The sequence below is a fragment of the Lycium barbarum genome, chromosome 2 (assembly GCF_019175385.1).
Source record: "Lycium barbarum isolate Lr01 chromosome 2, ASM1917538v2, whole genome shotgun sequence".
Taxonomy (NCBI): Eukaryota; Viridiplantae; Streptophyta; class Magnoliopsida; order Solanales; family Solanaceae; genus Lycium; species Lycium barbarum.
Window position 1 is genome coordinate 65975326 of NC_083338.1, and position 8631 is coordinate 65983956.

Genomic DNA, 8631 nt, shown 5'->3' on the forward strand with positions numbered 1-8631 from the left:
ACACTCTGCATGTTTTGAAATTTTGTATCTGATACTTTGGATTTTCTGTTTATTTTCTGTATGTCCTGCACCAGTTATGATTTTGTCTCCGTACTTCAGGCTTTACATATTTCGTACTGACCCCCTTTCTTCGGGGGCTGCGTTTGCATGCCGCGCAGGTACCGACGACAGGTTTGCTGATCCGTCCGCTTAGGATCTTATTCTGCCATTTGGAGTGCTCTCTTATTCAGAGCCATCTTTTGGTATAGTCTGTCACTTCTACATATGTATATTCTCGTTCATGGGTACGGCGGGGCCCTGTCCCATCATATGATTTTGTCGGTCTGTTTAGAGGTCTGTGGACATGGTTGTGGGTTGGGGTCTTTCTGTACAGTTGTGTGCTTATGTTGTGTTTGGGCGATCCCATTCGCCGCGGCGGCCGGTCCGCATATATTTAAATGTTACTCTGCTGGCTCGGTGTGGCCTTTGTTGGTATTTTCTGCGTGCAGGGTATATGGGATAGTCCGTAAAACAAAGGAAACTCTGCCAAAATTTTTCTAGAAATTACCTAAATTGGAAATAAAGCCTTGTCGGCTTCTGCTATATACTAGAATGCGTTTGATACAATTTGAGATAGCATTTAGTAGATGCGTTCGGGTGCCCAGATCGGGCACTAGTCACGGCCTACGGGGTTGGGTCGTGACAAAAGTTGTATCAGAGCGGTTCGTCCTCGGAATGTCTACAGACCGTGTCTAGTAGAGTCTTGTTTATCGGTGTGTTGTGCACCACACCTATAAACAGGAGGCTACAGGGCATTTAGGATACTACCCTTCTTTCTGTCTTAGATCGTGCGATAGAGTTGTGTTATCAGGATGATTCCTCCCTAAAGAATTGTTACATTTGCAGTTATGCCTCCAAAAAAGGCGACAGCGGCCCAAAAGGACAAGGCAGTAGCTGTGGGAGAGACTAGTCGGGCCCAGAGGGTTACCAGGGCCCATGCACATATTGCTCCTGATATTTTGCTCCCGGCAGAGGGCTCTTCCACACCGCAACACGTAGAGGAGATTGGAGCAGCAGCAGCTGCAGGTCGAGGGGCGGCTCCACCGCCAGCTCCCGAGATTCCAGTACCTGAGCCCCAAGCTCCACGGCCAGGCACTGAGGATCAGTCCATGAGAGAGGCAGTCCAGCTATTGACCAGACTTGTGGCAGGACAGGTTCAGGGGCACGGACTGGGAGGTGACCGGGCCTACAGGCGTGACAGTTCGAGAGCCCGTGAGTTCTTGACTTGTAGTCCTCCAGAGTTCTTCGGGACTAAGCCCGAGGAGGATCCTGAGGAGTTTATCAGGAAGATGCGGCGCACTTTACAGCTGATTAATGCTTCCGAGACAGAGTCAGTTGCGTTGGCCTCGTACCGGTTGTATGATGTGGCGGCTAATTGGTACAAGTCATGGGAGTTATCTAGGGGTGACGGCGCTCCCCCAGCAGTTTGGGATGATTTTTCTCAGGCTTTTCTTAGTCATTTTCTGCCTCCGGAGTTACGGCGGGCCAAGGCTGACAGATTCTTATTGCTGAGACAGATGGGTCGCAGTGTTCGAGAGTACAGTATGGAGTTCGACTCATTGGCCCGATACGCACCTGCTGTGGTAGCTACTATGGCTGACAGGATGCACAGGTACATTATGGGGCTGGACCGTTATTTTTTCGACAGCTGTTTGGTATTGGCTGCTCAGCCCGGCATGGATATTGCCCAGATTCGGGCCCACACCCAGGGCATGGAGGACCGGCATAGGGAGCGTCAGCCTGATAGGAGCCAGGATCGGAGACAGCCCAAGAGGGCCAGATCGTCTGGGTATTCTGGAGATTTTCGGGGCAGACAGCCTCAGCAGCCGCAGCAGCCTAGCAGACATCTATCCCAGCCGGCACAGAGCGCACCTCCACAGCCTACAGGTCGCAGATTTGATAGCCCAGGGTATTCAGGGGCAGGCCAGAGCTCCAAGGCTTCAGGTTCGCGGACAGATAGGGGTTCTGGTCAGACGAGGCCACCTAGGCCTCAGTGTTCCTATTGTGGTAGGTACCATCCGGGAGAGTGCTACAGATCCACCGGTGCATGTTTTTCTTGTCGCCATCAAGGCCATTCTGTGAGAGATTGCCCGTATAAGGGTAGTTCGGGTGGTTTAGCGCAGCCTACCGGATCAGCCGCCGGGTCTTCATCTTCATCAGTGGCTATGCGCCCTACGGGGCCAGGTACTTCAGCACCAGCGGGTTGCAACAGAGGCCGTGGTGGAGCTTCTGGTACTAGCGGTCCTTCGAACCGCATTTATGCTCTGTCCAGCTGCCAGGATCAGGAGGCATCGCCTAATGTCGTTACAGGTACATTATTGGTTTTCTCTCGGTCTGTGTATGCATTGATTGATCCAGGTTCAACTTTGTCATATATTTCGCCTCTGGTTGCTTGCAAAATTGGTATAACGTCTGAACCTATAGAGTCGTTTGAGGTAGCCACACCGATTGGGGACTTTATTGTAGCAAAACAGGTATATAAAAACTGTTCTGTAATTGTATGTGGCCGTGACACTAAGGCAGATTTGTTGGAGTTAGATATGGTCGAGTTCGATGTTATTATGGGAATGGACTGGCTAGCCTCATGTTGTGCTAATGTTGACTGCCAAAATAAGGTAGTTCGTTTCCAGTTTCCCGGGGAGCCAGTTATAGAATGGGCCGGTAATACAGCATCGCCGAAAGGTAAGTTTACTTCATACCTTAAGGCGAAGAAAATGATTAGAAAGGGTTATTTTTATCATCTGGTTCGGGTACAAGACTTGATAGAAGAAACACCGACTCTTCAGTCAGTTCCCGTGGTTAATGAATTTCCGGATGTTTTCCCAGATGAGTTTCCAGGCCTTCCTCCTGAGCGGGAGATAGATTTTACTATTTATTTGCTTCCAGATACTCAGCCGATATCTATTCCCCCGTACAGAATGGCACCGGCAGAATTGAAAGAACTGAAAGAGCAGTTGAAGGATCTGTTAGAAAAAGGCTTTATCAGGCCCAGTACTTCGCCTTGGGGAGCCCCGGTATTATTTATGCGTAAGAAAGACGGGTCGCTGCGTATGTGTATTGATTATCGGCAGCTGAATAAGGTAACTATAAAGAATAAATACCCCCTCCCCAGAATTGATGACTTGTTTGATCAGTTGCAGGGCGCCAAATATTTTTCGAAAATATATCTTCGGTCAGGCTATCATCAGGTACGGGTACGAGAGGCTGATATTCCTAAGACAGCATTCCGGACCAGATATGGGCATTATGAATTCAGGGTTATGTCTTTTGGGCTGACTAATGCCCCTGCGGTATTCATGGATCTAATGAACCGGGTATTCAGGCCATTCTTAGACATGTTCGTAATTGTATTTATCGATGATATCCTGGTTTATTCTCGGTCCGAGGCAGAGCACGCAGATCATCTGAGAGCGATACTTGGGGTACTTCGGCATCGGAAATTATATGCAAAATTTTCTAAATGTTAATTCTGGCTGGCTTCAGTGGCATTTCTGGGGCATATTATTGCAGCTGATGGTGTCCGGGTGGATACACAGAAGATTGAGGCCGTGAAAAATTAGCCCAGACCCACGACGCCCACAGAGGTACGTAGTTTCCTGGGGTTAGCAGGCTATTACAGAAGATTTGTGGAAAAGTTTGCTTCGATTTTCGCGCCTTTGACAAGGCTAACTCAGAAGGGAGCCAAGTTCCAGTGGAATGATGCTTGTGAACGCAGCTTCCAGTTGCTGAAAGAGAAGCTGACTACAGCCCCAGTTCTGACTCTTCCAGAGGGACCCGATGGATATGTTATTTATTGTGATGCTTCTGGTATGGGGTTAGGCTGTGTATTGATGCAGCACGGCCGAGTTATAGCTTATGCTTCCCGACAGCTCAAAAAGCATGAAAAGAATTATCCTACCCACGATCTGGAGCTTGCAGCGGTGATTCAAGTCCTGAAGATATGGAGACATTATTTATATGGCGTTCATGTTGATATCTATACAGATCATAAGAGTCTCCAGTATATTTTCAAGCAGAAAGAGCTTAATTTGCGGCAGCGGAGGTGGCTGGAGCTCCTGAAAGACTATGATGTGGATATTCTGTATCATCTGGGAAAGGCTAATGTTGTGGCAGATGCGCTTAGCCGGAAATCTATGGGCAGCTTGGCAGATTTACAGCCAGACAGGAGAGAGATAGTGCGTGACATTCATCAGTTGGCTAATCTTGGGGTTCGTCTGGCCGAATCTGGAGGTACACAGATTTCTGTCCGAGGGGTTTCTGAATCATCTATTAGGGAAGATATCAAGCGGCATCAATATGAAGATCCTGTTTTGGCACGATACAGAGACACAGCCTATGATAAGGAGAAGACTCCGTTCAAGTTCACTCCAGACGGGACTTTATTATTTAGGGGCAGGTTGTGCGTACCTGATATTGCAGGCCTTTGGCAGCAGGTTATGAGCGAGGCACATTATGCTCGCTATTCGGTCCATCCTGGGTCTACGAAGATGTACCATGATCTCCGATGCTTATACTGGTGGGATGGCATGAAACGGGACATCGCAGAGTTCGTCGCCCAGTGTCCCAATTGTCAGCAGGTCAAGATTGAACACTAGAAACCGGGTGGACTGTTGCAGGAAATGGAAATTCCGACGTGGAAGTGGGAGATCATTAATATGGACTTCATTACAGGGTTGCCTCGCACTCCACGGAAGTATGATTCCATCTAGGTTATTATTGATAGGCTTACAAAATCAACCCATTTTCTCCCCGTCAGAACTACTTTTTCCGTCATAAATTCTTGAACTTGAGGCAAGGTAGTATGAGTGCCCTAGAGTATAGCTTCCGTTTCAATTCCTTGGCTAGGTATGTTTCGGCCATGGTAGCGGATATGGGTGACCGGGTACACCGATTTGTAAAGGGCCTAGGGTCCCACTTGATGGATAAATGCTTGACTGCGTCCCTCCAGGACGGTATGGATATTGCACGCCTTCAGGAACATGCTCAGAACTTAGAAGAAAGACTACAGCAGCGAAGAGGTGAACGTGAGCAAGATCGGGGACATAACAAGAGGGCCAGATCTTCAGGCCCGATGAGTGAGTCCAGAGGCAGACATAGGCAGCAGTTCCCCAGGCATTCAGGCTATTCTATGACCAGTGCACCTCCACGGTCTTCAGGCTAGAGATTTGATAGGTCTGCTCGTTCAGGGCTGAGTCCGAGTTATTCAAGACCTCAGTTTAGGGATGATTCAAACCAGTCAAGGCCACCCGTGCCACGGTGCTCCCAGTGTGGGAAGTTGCATTGGGGTTTGTGCTGATCAGGTTCATACGTTTGCTATTTATGTGGTCGACCAGGCCATATTATGCGTGATTGCCCCTCAGTACATGGTAGAGGTATGACCCAGCCGTCAGGATCGGTAGCCGGATCTTCGGCATCTGTATGCCCTACGGGGCCAGGTTCACATGCGCCAGTCACCCATGGTAGAGGTAGAGGCAGAGCTCCCAGTACTAGCGGTCCTCAGCACCGTATTTATGCTTTGGTTGGACGCCAAGATCTTGAGTCTTCTCCTGACGTGGTCACAGGTATATTATCGGTATTCCCTCATGATGTATATGCTTTGATTGATCTGGGGTCCACATTATCATATGTTACTCCTTATATTGCGGGTCAATTTATAGTCGAGCCGGAGTCGATCAAACCTTTTGAGGTGTCTACACCCGTGGGTGAATCGGTAATAGCTAGCCGAGTATATAGGGATTGTGTAGTTATGTTTTGTGATCGTTGTACCGTGATTGATTTGCATGAGCTAGAAATGGTAGACTTTGATGTTATTATGGGCATGGATTGGTTGGCTTCTTGTTATGCCAATGTTCATTGTAGAATGAAAATGGTTCGTTTCCAATTTCCGGGAGAACCAGTCTTAGAATGGAAAGGGAATACGGCATCACTAAAAGGTAGATTTATTTCCTATCTAAAGGCAAGGAAAATGATCACGAAAGGATGTATTTATCATCTAGTGCGAGTTCAAGATATAGAGGCTGAGTCGCCGACTCTTCAGTCAGTTCCCGTAGTGAATGAATTTCCGGATGTGTTCCCGGAAGAGCTTCCAGGCCTTCCTCCCGAGCGGGAGATTGATTTTGCCATCGATGTGCTGCCAGACACAAAACCTATATCTATTCCCCCATATAGAATGGCACTCGCAGAATTGAAAGAGTTGAAGGAGTAACTGAAAGACTTGCTTGATAAAGGCTTCATTAGGTCTAGTCCATCCCCGTGGGGAGCGCCCGTATTGTTTGTCCGAAAGAAAGATGGCTCTTTAAGGATGTGCATTGACTATCGACAGTTGAATAAAGTGACGATCAAGAATAGATATCCTCTCCCGAGGATTGATGATTTATTTGATCAATTTCAAGGTGCCAAATGGTTTTCAAAGATTGATTTGAGGTCCGGGTATCATCAAGTGAGAGTTAGGGAGAAAGATATCCCTAAGACAGATTTTAGGACGAGATATGGTCATTTTGAATTCCGGGTAATGTCATTTGGGCTAACTAATGCGCCATCGGTCTTTATGGATTTGATGAATAATGTCTTCAGGCCCTTCCTGGATTTATTTGTGATAGTATTTATCGACGATGGTTAGAATTGCTAAAGGACTACGATGTTGAGATTTTGTATCACCCCGGAAAGGCAAATGTTGTGGTTGATGCTCTTAGCCGTAGATCGATGGAAAGTCTAAGTGATGTACGACCAGAGAAGAGAGAAATGGCTCGTGAGCTCCGGCAGCTAGCTAGCCTTGAAGTCCGAGTAATGCACTCAGGTAGCAAGGGAACTACTATTCAGAATTCTGCAGTCTTGTCGCTAGTAACAGAAGTGAAGGAGCAACAATATGAGGATCCCATGCTAATGCAGTACAGAGATACACTCCCTCAGAAAGAGAAGTCATCATTTGATATTTCAGGAGACGGAGTTCTCCGATGCCGAGGCAGATTATGTGTCCCTGATGTTGCAAGTTTACGCCACCAGATTTTGAGAGAAGCTGTCACACCCCGACATTTCGAGGGTGTGATGGGCACTCGACCCTTACTTAGGGCCGAGCGAACCCTCAGATTCCAACTATACAGAAAATCACATCAAACTTTCTAAATTGGATAAGGTAAAATGCATAGTAATATTTTTGAAATATTCTTTCAAATCAAACAAATACATATAATCATACAGAATCCAGTACATAACTCAGACCCACATATCGGCTGATGGAGCCGCTTACAAACGAACAACCAATACTCACGACACTGTCTGCAAAGTCTCTAACATAATCCAGAACCATAACATACGGACTCTGACTCGGCAGCACTCCAGAAGCAAATGGAGTTGGCTAACCCCGCTGGATCATCTCCTGTAATAACTTTAGCTCATCTGGGAGTACCTGCACGGCATGAAACGCAGCCCCCGAAGAACAGGGGGTCAGTACGAAAATGTACCGAGTATGTAAAGCAAAAATATCACAAGTATAATCATAGCCCGGACCAGGAGCACAGAAATATATGCAGAAGTATAACAGGCATAACCGAATCTAAATCCAAGACAAACATACCGAGTTCAACTGACAGAATCATCGCACAGAGCTGGGGCACAGATGTAACAGATACCATCATAATCAGAGACAGAGGTACAAAATGGAACAGACTGAGTCGTGGCCCGGATCAGATTACCAGAAGTACAATATACAGAAACGTAATTTAACCGGACAGACAGAAGGGTAGCGGACGAAACCATAATCTTATCAGACAGACCGAAATGTACGAATAGAATCATAACCGTATCGGACAGACCGAGGCGTAACAGACAGAATCGAAGTCCAGACGGACAGACAAAATCATATTCCAGACGGGCAGATAGAATCATGTTTCAGACGAACAGACAGAGTCAGATTCCCGACGGATAGACAGAATCACATTTCAGATGGACAGACAGAATCATAATTCATAGTCATATAGAGTCATATGCCATATCAGAATGCTGTAGCGTATCGGACCAGGTGTTGCCACCTGTGAATCATATGATGTTCACAGAGAGTGTGCCATCTCGAGCTCAGCCCAGTGCAGTGGTCACACCATACACAAACATATCGTATCAGATCATAGCATATCATATCATATGAAAGTACGCGTCTACAAGGGGTATGCCACCTCGAGCTCGGCCCAGTACAGTGGTCATCCCATGCAGAGACTGCCCGTTTTTCCCGCTCGAGCTCTGCCCAGTACACGGGTCACGGACCAGTCTCGGGAGCTCGAGCTCCGCCCAGTACACTCCCAACGCGTCTGCCTGGTATCAAATCACACAGCGCAGATACTATCCGCTTTGGGGATCGAGCTTATCCCAGACCACCCCTCACGGTTTTATTTCAGAACATCATGGACAACAAAGGGAAATAGCGCACGGCAGGATAGCTTTGTCCGGCTCAGTGAATAGACATGGTAAGGCTTGCACGAACGGAGTAGTGAGAGACCAGATACACATATTCTCAGACTCGACAGATACAAACACTTATTGATATCGGAGGATTATAAACATATTTCGGAACGATCAGAATTGATACATGATATTTACGGA